This window comes from Trachurus japonicus, chromosome 3, assembly GCF_045865225.1.
Source record: "Trachurus japonicus isolate A0001 chromosome 3, Traja_1.0".
NCBI classification, from domain to species: Eukaryota; Metazoa; Chordata; class Actinopteri; order Carangiformes; family Carangidae; genus Trachurus; species Trachurus japonicus.
Window position 1 is genome coordinate 18,467,272 of NC_140909.1, and position 16,130 is coordinate 18,483,401.

The 16,130-nt window shown below is 41.2% G+C and overlaps 1 protein-coding gene across 2 annotated transcripts in view; it reads right to left on the minus strand.

Annotated features, from left to right (window-relative positions):
* cd276 (CD276 molecule) overlaps nt 1–16,130 on the minus strand; it is a 63,048-nt gene that overhangs the window by 23,506 nt on the left and 23,412 nt on the right. The window lies entirely within an intron of this gene.

Here is a 16,130-nt window from a genome sequence, read left to right on the forward strand (position 1 = left end):
AAAAAAAAAACTGGTCAGCAGGACAAAAACGATATCAGAGACACAACCAGATTTCCCTGGGGTATTCAAACTGAACGGAGGGAGAGGAAAGAAAACAGCAGAGCCACTTAATAGCTGCGAGCCTGGCTGTAGCACAAACAGACCTCCTTCAAAGAGTGCCCGTTCTGGGTAGATAGGGAAAAATAAAAAATAAAATAAAATAAGAAAGACTGAAAAATGACTGGCACTGGAAAGAGGAAATGATGAAGCATCTGTAAGGACTTGGCATCAGCTATGATGACAGGCAGACAGGCTATAATACGACCCAGCCAAGATGGAGGGCAAATAGAGGCATCCTTTTGGAGGTAATCAATTCTCAGATGGAGATCCAGTCCTGACGCTGAGAAACAAAATGTGCCTCATTGTTCCACAAAACAGACTTAATGAAAGGCAAAAAAAAGAGACCCATTGATGAGAGGAGAAGGATAGGTATGTACTCACCGTTTCATCATAATGAAAAAAGAAAAGAAAAAGGAAAAACATTTAGTCTCTGCATCAGGGGATATCAACATGTCTGTCATCAGTCAGTCCGTCAGTCCACTGCTTTGGTCGGGACTAAAATATCTCAACATGAACTGGTTATGTTTGCCACAACATTTTGTACAGATGTACAAAACACAGTTTGTACAGATTTCGCACATGATGACCAGTAAATGTGACGTAAAGTGATCTCTTAACTTTTCTTTAAATGCCATCATCACATCAAAAGTTCAATTTGACAAATACTTTGGTTTCATAAAGACTGAACGAAGATGTAAACATAGTTAATGTTCTACCCGTTTATTCTCAGCATGTTAGCATCATCATTGTGAGTGGGTTAGCCTGCTGACATTAGCATTTAGCTTAAGAAAAACCTATAGTTCATCCAACACGATTGAATTGTGTTAACATAATTCAATGAAATCAGACCAACACAATCAAGATAGACTGACTTAACATGATTTCTTTAGATGGAATATAGGTGGCAAGATAAAATTACGTTCATCCAATGAATTCTTTTTTTGATACACACCCACAAACACTCTCAAATGTGCACACATAGTACGCAAAGTTCACAATTATTGCTAAGGTAGGTATTAACATATTCACAGTCTATTTTTAAGGTCATCGCAGGCTGTTTAGCCATATCTCTTTCAACACAGTCTCAATTCACAAGGCTCTAAAAAGACTCACTGCCACTGCCTCTGCAAAACAGGATAAACAACCAAATGCCACAGAGAAAGGATAAAATCTAGAAAGTCAATCCTGTCATTTTGATGAAGCTGCATACGCCTCCCCAGGCTAGTCATGACTGATGATGCTGTGGCTCACTGTCCACCGAGCCCTTCACTCTGCTATATTTAAAGAATGACCATCTGAGAGCCACTTTGTACCAGCAACGAAACCATAAAACATGTATGAAAGACAAATAATCATACGCAAGTTGTTCGAATCATGAAGTCAGAAAAGTAACAAATGTGTCTAGCTCTTTGACGAGTAAAGAAAACGTGCTGCTCTTTGTTTCTGTTGTCTTCCTCATTCTCTTTTTATTCTCACACCTCCACACCACGCTCTCCCTCCCTCAAGGCAGACTGATAAAGACAAATGCCATAGTCGGCTATCATTGCTACGCTGGGGCCCAAAGGGCTGCAGGATCATATTTTTCTTTTGCTCTTGTTTGATGATGTGATTTTGTTTTCTTCAGAAATAGATTTGTCTCTAATGGCTCTGTTTACCTATCGTCTCTCTCCCCCTTTCCCTATTCCCTCTGTGCAAGGGTGAGGATGGAGTGCTCTGGGTTGCGCTGTCACATTACCTGGAGTCTGCAGACTTCAGAGCTGTACCAAACAGGGCAAACTTCACTCCTCACATTTGGCATTTTTTTTAGATGCTATGCATGCGTAGCGCTTATCAGAAGACACATTTTAAGTGAACGCGGCTGGAAGTGCAGATTGTGATTGCATTAACTGACGTGATGCGTTACAAAATGAAACAAGACAATCATAATAACCGGCCTAAATGTCACACACTCACTAGGGTTCCTGTCTGTAGATACACATTCACTGTTGATTAGTCATTGTACATAAACCACACGGATATAATTCTTTTTATCCTGATAATTTACTGCAACATGAAAAGCCTGGAGACACGATGAAAGTCTGCACATTTTAACTAAATGCTGCTTTTTATAAAATGTGTTTTCATTTTATATGTTTGATGTGTGGATTTTAAGCTGCCACTGACGTTTCCATGTTGGCCGCGCTTCTATCATCCAATACGCGTCAATCATTTTAATATAAAAAAGTGAAAGTAAGTACATTGCAAATACATACATGAAGCAGGTCGCCCCCGTCTGCATTCTCTTTTATTTTGAAATCTGCGGTAGGACTTTGTTTATTAAAAGAATAAGCTCCTAGTCTTCGTGTAATGCATTTATAAACTGCCACTGTCATGCGCTGTGGCCCCAAGAAAGGCGGCATTCCACAGCTGTCTGAACATGTGGAGGTCACATCTGTCTTGTACATTGCTTATAGATCCTGTAGGTGGACCCAGTTACAGGAACATCTGCCCAATATAGTGCACATCCAATATCATGTTCAGCTTTTATGGACACTGTATCTGTGAGGCATCGAGTCAACACCATAGCAGTTTTAGAGGCTATAAAATGGTGCTGTTGTATTACTTACTATTATATTGCACATATACTGTGATGTGCTATTGTGTCATCGTTCTTTTGTTGTTGTTGGACACTATCAAAGTTCTCTTTATATATAATAAAAAGATACTACTGGTAGCAAATGTATCTTGAATTAATGTTTGCAATGTTTTCATATAGATTATATATCGACCAAACCTGGAACCTATCTTCTACTGTTACTTCTTATACAAGGTGGTGCTTCACTGTAGGTGTTTTGTGTATCATAGGGGGCCACAGCAGGAAGGATGGTAAAAATAGATATTTAATGGGGGCAGGCAAGAGTATGATAAACCACCCCCTCCATATGGGGCCTCTAACACAGGGCACATCACCAGTGAGAAATGAGGCTCCCTTAGTCTCTGGAAGACACTATAGGGGAGTCGCAAGGGGCCAGCTTAGGTATTGTTTGGGCTTCTGTGAATGTGAGACCCAAGATTTGCAGGCTTTTTTACAAGCCTGAGTGTTTTCTTCCCAGCACATTTGGTGGAATAGAGTGCTCCTAAGACTCCCTTGCCTGTCATCCTGGTTCTGCAACGTGAAGGCGGTGGAGATCAAAGCTGCTTTCTCTCCAACTGTCACCCCAGTTTTACCTGCCTAGAAGAAACCTTCCCTCTTAAGCTGTGACCAAAGGAGAATAATGTCCTTTGACAGGAGGATGGCTTCAGGCTAAAAAGAGCCTCAAGGCTCATTGTAGACAAGCTGGAGGGATGAGGAAGAGGAGAGGAAGAGTCAATTAGGTTTTACTTTCATTGTCAGGATGAACAAGCTGGCCTTATCCTGACTAGGTTGTGAAAACAGAGGAAGAGAGAACGGGGACCTGTAGAGAAGACGTGTTGATCACAGAAGAGCCCAGGGGTTGATCAGCAGCAGGGCCCAGGCCTGCTGGAGGGCCTATGCAGCCCTGGAGACCGGGGAGGCACAGCCAGGCCCAGGACTGGAAATAGGCTTATATATCTCTCTAACAATGAGTCACATTGCAGAGATAAAGACATTCATTCAGACAATACAGTAAGGCAGGGTAGAAACAGTAAAGTGAATGAGATATAAAACTCAGTGAGACAAAACAGGAGCTCACACTTAAATCAAATGCACCCAAAACTGGTGAGGTGATTGATGCATACTACCTCAGTGAGTGCAAACAGGCTTGCAGACAGAGGTGATTTAAACTTCTTTATTCAGTTTCCGTGTAGCACTGCCGATCTCTCAGGAAGGAGATTGGCAGAAACAAAAACAACGGCGCTAATGGAAAGAAGATGGCCTTAGTGTCAGAGGGCACGGATTAGCCAGAATGAAAAACATGAGCATGAATATTAGCATCACATTCAACGAATGACTTTGAATTTGTTTCAGCTTCAGTTTCAATTACCAGCCTTTATTATCAACCTCAGAGGTGTCCATCAAAACCTTTAAAGCCTGCACATTCAGACCCAGCATATAAAAGCCTGTGACAACGCAGGCACACCAGCTGTTCTTGTAATATCTCTAGGAACACCTCTCTTCTCTGGGAGAGGACAAGAAGCTCACTTGTAGAGGCAAAACTTGGCAAACTGAGATGGATGGCGACAGATTTTTGTCCTGTCAGCATCTTTGCTTCAAGCTTTCTCTCCTCTTTTTGCATTTCAATAAATTGCTTTTCAGCGAGATGCTACCTCAGTGTCTTATTGGCATGCAGAGAGGCAAAGCGTTCGTCTCTAGGACGACGTAGCGCCCATTTACTTACACAATTTGTCTGACATTATTGCCCTTCCCTTGATGCCATGCGCTTGTGGCGAACACAAGTGTATGATGTGCAGACATGCACATTAAAACTGAGTAATGGGTCTGCATTTATGGGAATAAAGTCCTCTCTCTTTTCCCCCCAGTAGTAGAACTGTAAAAGCCATCTGGTGTTGGTGTGGGGGGTGTGGCGGAGGGTAAGAGGGAAAGAAAGGTGGATGAGGTAGGTAAGTTGGGGAATGGTGGAGGGATGGGATAAGTGGGATATTGACCAACTGACCAAAGCAGGTGAAAAGGTGAGGGAGTTGGCTCACAGCATACAAACACTGAAGCACTGTAGCACATGCCTTCATGTATTAAACATTTAAAATTGTACTTGCACATGTTGAGCTATTGTTCAGTTTATCCTTATGTGCCTTTTAGTCATATACAAGTACACAGTACTGCATGACTATAGAATATATCTATCTTCTATCTTATCTATATGTTCAACATAGACATCATGACCTTCTGTTTCTGTTTATCATACTATATGTCATCTCTTCCAGCTGCCTAAACTCAGAGCACATCTCTTGGTGGCCAAAACCATATAGAGTTTCCAAGATTTCATAGTGTCATATACTGTAAACAAATGCACAAGACAGAATTCAGTGAAGTAATCTCAGTGTGTGTCTGGGCTGTTTTTGTGTATTGCCGCAGCATATACAACCAAACCTACAATGACAGCCACTGATTTGCTAAGGGGAACCAGGGCTAAGGCTCAGGCACACTCCAAGGGATGGATTCAAGTTTTACTCAGATATGCCAGAGGCAAGGTTGAATTTTTTTTCATCTTTACAGTTGAAGGTAATCCCATACCAAGTAGACTGGCTAATTAACTGAGTATACAGCTCAGAGCCAACTGTATGGCTGTCGTGTTAGCAAGACAGATGCGACATTAAAGGCAGAAGGGTGTGAGGATGTGTAATAGCTCTGTGCAGGAATATGTTACACAAGCCTGAGGTAGGGGTGGGTAGTGCAACCCAAATAAACTGCACACCAGTGGAGATACGTGCCCTGACGCGGATTTGGCTACACCATTTATTGTGGTAGGGAATGGATTTTAAATGTCACGTCAAAGTGCATGGTGAGGATCGGCTTAGTGCACGTTGGCCAGCGAGAGGCTTCTGTTTTACACTAAAACAAATGCACATTTGCATGCAAAGGAAAGGGCGGGTGAAGCAATGGAGGCAGACAGCTCAATAGAGACCGGAGCAAACCATGAGGAAACATGTCAGCAAGCATGAGGGATGCTGGAGAATGTGCTCTGGCTCTGACACGAGCAGCACTGGCACTGGTGTAAAGAGAAAAACCACAATGCAGACATTGTTGTCAGAGTAGCTGTCCTAAATGATGACACGTCAGCTGTGGAGGGACCCGGCGCAAACACAGGACTCACGGTGTATAAAACAGTCTCGCAAATATTTTACCTGATAGAAAAGGAACTTGCACTGCAACTGATGCAAGAGAGAGTGAAGCAAACAACACACACACACCTGTGTAGTGCGTACAAACCTCTATTATTATTAAATTGCAACAGTCCCAGAGTTTTGTCTTGCACCAGATCATATTTAAATTATGAAGAACATGTCTCAAACGTGATATAAGTCATGGTATTATCATATTTAAGATACACCGTCATCAAATTTTATGTCATATTACCCAGCCCTCGTCTGAGAGGGAGATGAAAGCAGACAACTATACTGCCTCACAACAGGTCTGCCCACCTCATCTAACACCAGCCAGACTAGTTCTCTCTCTCTCAACATCTCCCATGTCCCTCCAGCCCCACTGGGGCTGGCCAATTAAAAACTCCTCTGATGTCTAGTAACTGACAGAGACTCCATCACTTCCACACATGCCTCTCCACTGAGAGTGGCATTAAGATGTTGGAGGCAGAGTGGACTATTGATTTTCTTTTTTTTCTCCTTCCTCTTCTTTTTTTCTTTTTCTAGTCGCTCCATTTCTTCACTGGGCCATCTTCACAATGTGGGAGGAACTTGGGTGCAATAATCAGTTTACAACGCTGTGTTGTCTCCATTTTTAATTGGCTTTTAAACAAGGACCGCCTGCAAGATGCTGAGGATGTGTAGGAGACAATCACTAGTGACAGCTATCAGTACCAAAACAGACTATCTGGCCACTTGATAATGCCAAGTGGAGGCGCAAAGAGCAGAGTAACAAGGATAAATAGGTATGAAAGGACTAAAGAGCCATTTAAAACAGAGAGTGCACATTTATTCTGCAATACCCAAACTTTATTTGACACTTGAGCTACTTTTTGTTCCTCTTAAAGCAGTATGAATAGATTTTTCTAAGCCATGAACACAACTTTGACATATTATCACCTTATAAAGCTGTTGGTTATAGTGAGTGCTTATAGCAAATGGTTACCTACACATCCACACGCAGAAACACACTGACTAACATTAATATTCATTGTTCAAACTGCGTGCGCATGTGCCCACACATACACACACATTTGTGGTTGTGTTTTGGGCCACTGGACAAATGCAAGTCCACTAATGTTCCTCCTCCTTTTAGTTCTTCTTTCTCTCCACCAGCCTCTGGCAGATATATCTTGCTCTTTAGGCTCTAAATGCCCCACTACTCAGGTAGTTGCTAGCGGTGTCAGTTTGCCATTTAATGCTGGTCAAATAGCATACAGTGGGTTTATCAGAGCCTTATTGAAAACAGCCTCCCTCTGCAGCTGGAAATGATGAGAGCAGTTACACTGAACTGAACAGAAGGGCATAAGAACAAAAAGCTGAGAAATGCTAAAATGCAGGTGATTATTCTGTGTTTTTTTTTTTTACTTCCAGCTACAAGTATTGATTGTTGCAGCTTTTAAGTGTGATAAAGATTATATTTGTGACATTGCTTTATCTGTGCGTATTCACATGCTGATAGGAAATGACTTTGTTTGCAATACAGTCCATAGATAAAAGGATAAACAGGGCTCATTACACATAGAGTACTTCATTGACACACAGTGACTTATATTCAGTCACTTTATTGCTGGAAAGCCACGTGAACAAGGTGGATGATCCATAACTCCCATTGTGCTCATTTTCAATGGCTCAGTGCACCAAGAGCAAGCTGCAGGTTGAAACTCCCTGCAGTTAGTTCACCTATTGCTGAAACAACTCCTGCGTTGCATCAGTATAGTGCGAAGTGGGTGAGAAATAACATCCAGGACATGAACTTTAACATGACACTTACCATCCATTAAAGTGTTTATTTAAGTCAGGAACACACCCAGCAGTTGCACTAGCTTTTATAAGTGATATGCTTTAGATGGACAAAGCTAAACAGCACAGACGCTTTGTCATTGTGCTTGAGTTATAAAAACTGTCTTATCTCTTGCATAACTTTTTTTTTCTTTCTTTTTTTTTTTTTTACTGTCACTGTTGATTCTGTCTAATATCTTTCCGGTTGATCCACAAATTTCAAAGTATCAGTGTTTGTTTTTGATGGAGGAAAGTCATGGTTCAAATCCACAAGAACAGACGCTGATTACACAATAACGTCTCTGAATACAAAATGACAGGATATAAGCTTAGCCCTATATCACAAAAGCAATGCAAGTTCCATCCGAAACATTAGAGCACTGCCTGGACCTCTTCAAAGAGTGTAAGTTCTTAGTATGCTTCTCCCACTGCAGTATTACTTGGAGAATATATAATGACAGATTTTTTTTAAAGACACGTCTCTGTATGTCTTTGCCTAGGGCTCTCATTATAAAACAGCATTTCTCATTTTCCTCTGCTGCAGTCTTTGGTGGTTACTGGAGAGACAGATGAATATTCTCAAAGCACAAGAGCTACGCCGGGCTCAGACTTTGGAGCAGGTCAGCTCATTCCTGTTAGCTGTTCATCTCAAGGAGAAAACCTAACCTCTTCTTGTGATTATTAGCATAGTTTGGATGCAAATAAGTGTAAACACTGTTGATTCAGTACAGATTTTGCTATCAGAGGTCAGGTTTAATGTAGCTTCTGAATAACACCCCTGGTGCTAACGGGGACATGGTGCCTTGTCTGATTTTATTTCTCGGGGCAGATCCTTACCAACATGAGGCTTTGAACTTCAATCACTCACCAGCTACACTCTGAGAAAAAAGAAATAAAAAAAACAGTGCATTGATTTATTCAAAGCATTAAAAGTGTGATGTGCTTGGAAGGAGACAGGACAGGTGAGAGGAGAACGTCTTCCTTAAACAAAGAAAAGTCTCAAACAAAACACAGATTACACTATCTGATATGTAACCCTGTTTATTAGTTGTTTATCATTTTCTTTCAGAAGGATGACGGTTGGGGCTGTTTTTACAATGACATTTTTGCAGTCACTTAACTCACTGTGAGCTTGAATAAATGACTGCAGCCTGCACACTAGCAGTCCGTTCTACTGTCAGAGGAAATGATTTAAATAGATATTTCAAAGATTTGGGGCTTTTAAACACTGAAAGATCTTTACCATGTCCATTAAGGGCTCAGCTGGATCAATACATAAAGCTCCTCTTCGGTCAATTATTGAGTTTAAAACAAAGAGCAGTTTCCTGACTGTGCTTTTGATTGACTGTGCTTTAAGTTCTTGTAAAATACCTTATAACCTCAAATTACCACTCAAAACGGAGAGTATCGTTATTTATTACTGAAATTACATTAATATGTGAAATTTATGGCGCATTAACACTATTTCTTTATTGCAGTCATTTTACAAAAGCAAAAAGCTACTTGGGGCTGTACTTTGACGGTTCCTTTAGAGGAGTCCCTAACAATGCCTCTAAGCTGTTCCAAAATCACTGTCAAGTACAGCTTCTCATGGCTTATTGCTTAAATATACTTTGTCTCCTTCCAGCACTTTCAAAATATGATATCTTGGACACACTGAAAAATGACTCTGTAAATCTCTCTCTCAGTGGAATATGGTTAATCACAGTCTCACAACTTGTGTGTAGCAAAGTTATTTAGCCTGAGAAAATGCTGGGCCCCTGGCTGAGAGAGGAATCAGGGACTATGTTCATACCAATGTCCCACTAGGGTAGTACTTCCACACAACTAATACTTTATGACTGAAATGAGGCTAGCTAACACACAAATAAGGGCATTTATCCTCACATTTACTATACTGTAAGATCTCTACACTGATGGCTTAGAGCTATGTAAACAGACTCTAAGGGAGTTTTACACTGATGAAAAAAAGTCATTTCTACCAAAAATGCTTGATATTCCCTTCTGGCAGCTAAAGAAGAAAAATGCAAAAGAGGTAGAGAGATATTCAAGAACAGGGGTAAGCTTGAACAAATGGGAAAATCATATTATTTTCAGTTTTTTTATTTTGAAATGCTACGCTGGCTGCCTGGCACAGAACAATCCACAAGTTCTCAGGCTACTGGGCATTAAAACTCTTGAGGAGCTGCACAGTGACTGGCAGAACATGACTCTGGCTGCTGCCAGGTGTGAGCATGTTCACCCGGCTACTGCTAATATGCTAAGCATGGTAAGCAAACCTTCCCTTGGTAAATTAAAAAAAAACTGATTCTGTCACTTGGGCCACAACCTGGAGACAATGTTCTTCAATTAGAAATACAGATGCCAGGAAAACCATAATACATATTATTTCCAGTGTCAGTGTCCAAAATATTGTGTGCTGCTCTAAAACACTAAGGTGATCATGAAGAATTAGTCGATATGTGGTGAATTTCCAGCACCTGGATAAAACCAGGTATATCTATCTTGCTATGAATGTACAACGAGCTAAAAGCTGACATGTCACAGGTTGGCATAGGGCCAGTGCTGCGATTACTGACCTGTGGAACAACAATGGAGGTGGGGAACATAAACTTTACATAAGCTTTGCGTAGACTGTTTACATTTTTACTATGCACAGAGCATTATGCATTATTATTATTATTATTATTAACAGTAATCTATTATTAGTAGTATGTTTTTATTATTTGTACTGTTTTTTTTATGTATTACTGCACTATGTTGTGGCTAGTGACATGTTGATGTCTTTGATGCTGTCTTTTGTCTATTATGTTTGTAATGCTTGCTGCAAATCCAATTTCCCTCGGGATATACAGTAAATAAAACTGAACTGAACTGAACTTTACAGTTAATCTGCTCTTCCCAGAAGATCATACAGAAAATATTTCTGAAATAGTTGCAAACATGCTTCAAATGTGGGAAAGCAAAAAGTGTGCATCACTGCAGACAATGATGCAAATAAGTAAAAGGACTTTGAGATGTTCCTTGACCCTTGACCCCGATATCCAAGGCTGCCACTACTATTTCCAAGGGACCTCGAGGAGCTGGAGGAGGAAAAGGAAGTTGAAGGCTAAGCAAGGAGATCTAAGGCTCCTGCTGCAGTCACTCATCCATGAATGTGGATACTCAGTTGGGATCAACACATCAGATGTTGGAGCGTCTCCAAGGCTCAACTTCAGTTCAACTTAAGAGGGATGGAGATCAGAATCTCCCGAGACTGTGGTGAAGAACAATGAAGACAAACCAATAGTCCCAGAGATGAACAGGATGATGGAGGACCATGACTTTTAAGTAGGCCTACTCTAAGAATGGTGGACTTAACATGTTTCACTGACTATTCCTTCAAGGGAAGCTTTGTGAAAGATCTTGAAGAAATAACAGACAAATGTGTGTACAGGAGGCCCTCGGACTGAAAACTGTAAAAGCAAGTCAGGAACATCCACCACAGAGCCTATGGCCACTCCTCCTTACAAATGCACAACTACTATTTGTTCCTATTGGAAGGGTTAATACACAGAGTTAAATAGCACATAAAGCACAATGTGGATGATCATTACCGAGTAATTAGCTCCTGACATTGAGTTTTGTTCTTTTTTTGTTTCTTTCTTTTGTTATTTATACAATAGACCCCTGTGGCTCCAATGCACCTAAATGACACGGAGACCTTGAGGCAAATGTAAAATTTAGTTGGTCGTCGTCTTTTCTTCCCTGTTAATCACATTTTGACACCATAACGATGGACTTTGCCGTTGTCTTTGAATCTGTCGTCCCTTCACTTTAAAATGTTTGATAAATAACACAAAAATACTGGGGAGAAACATTATTTAAGACATTCTTGAAGAATCAATGGCAGATTTACAATGTAGAGGATTACAACTTGAATCCTATTTTACTCTGTAACCTTGACAGCTTCTTTCCCTGCTTTGGAGTACCGGCACTAATTCTTCTCGTGGTACACAATACAAAACAGGACACACTTACTTTCATCTCTGGATGTAAGTCATCACTCTGCTGAAGCAGCACATATTTCAAACCTATAACCATTTACATCATCTGGCCCCCACAATGTCATCACATTATGTCACATGGTCTTATTGAGATGCAGTGAAATATTGAAATCCAAGGGCATCAGTTGTCAGCCTGCCTGCTTTGCTACAATGACAATTTGTTGGATCCTGAACAGGACACATCATTGAAAATGAGACCCTTTTCAGTATGTATAGGATTATACAGCACATGGGTGCAAAAATGTGTAATATACTTTATGTATTTGGATAGTTTTCTCCATCTCCATTTTTCACATCAATGTTTGACTGACTATGGATGTGATATATTCATGGAATACTTTGACATTTTGGGAAACAGACTTATTTGCTCTCTCACTGAGAAAATATTGATTTTATTCTTATTTCTGTCTGGTTGAAATAGGTTTACAGGTAGTTAGCTTCAGTTCCTACTAGGATAAAATAGAACAAGTTACTTGTTACTTGTCTTCAGCTCTGGGAAAACCTTAACTACATATATTACTGTAACCACCTGCTGGCTACTGACTGTACAGCCTTAACAGACAGAAATGAGAGTCATATCAATCGTCTTATAGCTCTACAACAGAAAACAACCAGTCCTTAAATAATAGGTGTACTCCACGTCCAAACATCCATTTTCAGTTTGGTTGAACTGAATTTCTTGGTTTCACAAGACAGTCGTGGTACTCTCACACGCTGTCGTCACTATAACCCTGTTTGGATTGCTTATCCCCTCTAACAACCACATCAGGAAAACGACCTGACATAACAAATGGCATCACTCTTCATCTGGTAGAATAAGTGGCTGAAAGCATCGAGAGAGATACATTATAGATATGACAGACTCTCGCGGTGTGGGTCACTGAGCTGTCTCTGCTGTTGACAGAGAGTTGCACTTACTGCGTCAACACACACGAGGGGGGCAAGTGATAAAATTAAACACAGTTGACAATATTAATAAGGTAAGAGGAGCGAGTTTGTTTCCTCACGGACGGTTTGTCTGTAATGAGCTGCAAGTTGTCGGGCTCTGGGGAGACAGGCGTGGCTACAGAGTCCGAGCCTGCGGGAAGATATTAATGCAACCTGAAGGGGATGTGAGTCATTGCGAGTCGCTGTCCATTCAGACTGGTATCATAAGGAGCACGGCAGCGTCGCGGCTTAATCACAGTCATTACTGTGATATTTGACACTGGGGTTGAAATAAAGAGCTCTGTAATAGGTGCGTTGCTTATCACACAGTGAGTCACTGAGTGCTTACGTAGCTTCGAGTCAAACTGTCAGCAGCACAGAGGGAGGTGAGCGAGTTGAACACCATACCCGCTCGAAACTCCTCTCCTCTGGGACACGGCCACACTCAGTCCGTTCTTAACTTCCATTTCACACTTGGTAATCAATTACTAGTCTCTAGAGCTATCGAAGAAAAGAGCCACCTATCCTGAGAATAAGCTAAATCTCTCAACGCCTCCTAATTGAAAACACATTATAGCAATAGACAATGCTCTTTGTGTGTAGCCAGCCACTAATTTGGACTGTTTGCATGCACAGAACAAAGCAATTTACTGAGGTTTGCAAACATCCTTTGCAGGACAATAATTCATGGTGTTATCAGGTGCAGAGTTTAAACATCAAATAAACGGGCTGAATAATTAAATAACTAAACTTTGAAGGCATGCCCAGCCATTTGTTGGTGGCTATTCTCCCAGTGACTCTGAAACGCTGAAACTAATATGATTTCATATCGTGAAGCCAAGACTGATGCCAGACCTCCCGAAACCAATCCCTCTTACAGGATTTAGAGGGAGCTGTGTGAAATGTACACTGCAGGGCCCCACCGGTCCCAATGATAGTCCTTGCTGTGAGTCCAAATCAAAATGAACCCGATCAATAACAAAAGGGGGCTTTTGTGCATTTACTCCCATCATAAATACAGTGTCCTAAAAAGGAAAGCGAGGGAGGACAGAGAGAGACAGGTTCCTACCAGGCCGGGGACAGACATAAAGATGTCAGACTGCTGTTTGTGGGAAGGTGGCGGGAGGTGGGGGTGTGTGTGCGTGTGTGGTGTGGAGAGAGGGTGTTACACCGCCATGATATGATGGTTTTGCAGCAAAAATGAACACAGTTTTTGATCACAGCCTAGGCAAGACCAGAGTAAACTCAAGTTGTGTGCAAGTGAACACACATCCACATATTTCCTGGACATGGACACACACGGGTTGATGTCCTTTCAAACACGCCGTAAAGGGGAACGCTCACTGCCCAGGAGGAAAACCTGAATCAATGTAGCTTTTAATTGTGCCAAAGAAATGTATTTTAAAACCCGGACAGGACCACAAAGCCTTTTAAAGTTAAAAAGTCAAGATGGCAGAAAGGAGGCTGGAATAAAGGAAGAATAAATCCCAGCACAAAAGAGCACAGCTCATTTTATCTTTCTGATTGTACCGTTCTAAAAGAGCAGCACACAGACCAGAAACTGCCCACAACTGAATCCGACCCAACAATCCCTCAGAGCCGCTAACAGTAAGACTGGGAGCATGACAAATAACTTTGCCCTGGCCATAATAAAGGGATAAAATTTCCTATAGTGAAGTTCCCAGTAGAGGACGTTCAAATGTTTCAGAGTAATGACAGCTGCAAGTGGCCTGTGTTAATAATCCTGATAGGAATTAATGTGCTTACAAAGGTGCCATTGCAGCCCACCTGAATTTATTTTAGATTGCCTACATTACTTCATCTGTCTATTTGGTTGTTTTCCCTGGCTGGGCTCCTGATAAGACAGAGCATGCATTCAGCAAGAGAAAGAAAGCCTGTTTGTGCACTGGACACTAATTAATACAGTGCTCCGTCGGGAAAGTTGCCTGCTTGCTGCTCTACTGACAACAAATTCATTTATACTGCTGTTTTCTGCTTCTCAGAAGGCTCTGTTAATTGCATTTAAATTAGTCCTCATTCAGCAGAGAACAAGGACAGACACAGCGGTTTGTTATAGAAGCTGGAAGCAAAAACATGATTTTTGGACAACATATTACCCCAAAGATGATTGACAGTGCTTTTGATAGAAGATCCTATGAGAGAAAATAGAAGTAAAAAATACTTGAAGAAGATTTGCAATTACTGTAAATTCACCACAACAGATGCTCTAATGAGAGGACCTTTGAACCAGTAGATCTCTGCATTTTTCTGTTTGGCCCTTTGGCAACAGTAGCTCAGAAATGCTTTTACTATGATTTAAGACACAAAAATGTAACAAGCACAATATTTTCAGAGGTTCTGCTGCAAACACAGTGTATGAGACAGTATTCAGAAAAGAACACCCACTGAAGGGACTTCTTCAAAGCACCGTTGGAACGAGTATGGCTCAAGTAAGCATGGCAGGTAACTATTTCGATGGCAAAGTGCTGTCAGGATTGAGCTCTAAAGACATAATATAGTAAAAGGGGCAAGAAACAGGCTGGCAGAAGCCTAATGAAGAAAAAACACAGCGTAATGAAAAGCCAATTGCTCTCACAGACTACCTGCTATTAGCACCTGTGTTAGATCCCATCTTCAGGTTAAAGGTCAATGTTTATATACCAATTAATTATGTTTTTTAACCTTGATTATTATAGTGAAGGTAAGTTTAGCGTGCCTGTGCTTCCCAATCATGCAGCAACAAACTTTCTCCTTGGGGATCTATGTCCCACAAAAACAGCATTGTATCAGGAGTTGAATAAGCTGCCTTAGAAAAGAATGTCTGAAGGGACCTGGGGAGACTGAGAGGATCTGACTGCACACTGAGGGAATGTCTGATGTGTGTGAATGTGGTCTAGATGACAAGGGTGAAAAGTACAGTGAATTACTCCTTTCCTCCTGCACAAAGGGAAAAACACGGTAAGTGACCTTGCGTATTCCTACAGAGGCACCTTACATGAAGTTGAATGAGTCATCTTTGCAGGCTACATTTGATTCAAAAGTGATTAATACAAATAACAAAGAAGGGAAGGTGAGGGTCCATGATGGTGAAAGAAAACATCTGACTAAAAGGACACAGTGCTGTTGATCCACACGCACTTTGCCCAACAAATTTCATCCCCCCGTGCCAACCATAGACAAGAAATAACAACAACTTCTTTGATGATGGTGATGAGGATGTTGTCACCTATACTAGTTTCAGACTGAAGACAGGAGGGAGGTCCTAATCAGATTTATTCATTTGTTTCTGGCTACTGAATATATTGGCTACCTGTGATTAGATAAGTCAACCTACAGTAGGAACGTGCTTATGCGGTTGGTTAAGTACTGTAGGGGAAATCCAGGGCCCTGGTCTTGATGACAGCAGTGTGCTCATCAGGTTGGGGATTCTCAAAAGCAAAATGTTGCTTTAAAATA